This window comes from Acyrthosiphon pisum, chromosome A1 (assembly GCF_005508785.2).
Source record: "Acyrthosiphon pisum isolate AL4f chromosome A1, pea_aphid_22Mar2018_4r6ur, whole genome shotgun sequence".
NCBI lineage: Eukaryota > Metazoa > Arthropoda > Insecta > Hemiptera > Aphididae > Acyrthosiphon > Acyrthosiphon pisum.
Window position 1 is genome coordinate 106,206,442 of NC_042494.1, and position 893 is coordinate 106,207,334.

Consider the following 893-nt stretch of genomic DNA (forward strand, 5'->3'; position numbering starts at 1 on the left):
AAAAATATTTTATTCAAGTCTTTCTGAAATAGATTTTAAAGGCATTAAAAGTTTTGCTAAAAAAAATGATTACTGCTTTTGGTAGCACATATATTTGTGAGCAGACATTCTCAATACTTAAATTCCGAAAAAATAAATATTGTTCACGGTTAAGCGATGAACACTTGAACGCTGTTTTAAGGATATCAACATCCAATTTAAAAGCGGATATAAATGAATTGGCGGGAAAAATTCAACCTCAAAAATCACACTAGTAACTTAATATTTGTATACTAAATTGCATTCAAGAATTAATTAATAATTATTTTTAAACTTTTAAATTGTCTCTACTAATGTATTTAATTAAAAATTAGTTAATAAGCACAACTGCAATGTTAAATTCATAATATGTTTGTTGCTATCTGTAAATATATTAGTATTATTTGTTAAAATTATATTTTTTAATATTTTAATTTTGTATGCGGCCCTCCATTAAAAACTGAAACAAATTATGGCCCGTGTAGGTAAAAAGGTTGCCGACCCCTGTTTTACTGGATCACCACGTTACATGCATGAAAAAAATCAGGATGACTCATGTTCGTAAATTTGGCCGTCCAGATTTATTTATTACTTTCACATGCAACCCGGAATGGATTGAAATTAAAAATGAATTATTTCAAGACCAAAAGTCGTTTGATAGACACGATATAATATCTAGAGTTTTTCATCTAAAACTAAAAAAGTTTATGCATGTATTAAAAAATAAATGTATTTTCGGAGATGTAAATTGTTTTGTTTACAGTGTTGAATGGCAAAAACGAGGTTTGCCACACTGCCATATTCTTTTGTGGTTACAAACGAAAATTCAGCCAGATGAAATTGATAAAATTATTTCTGCCGAAATACCGAACAAA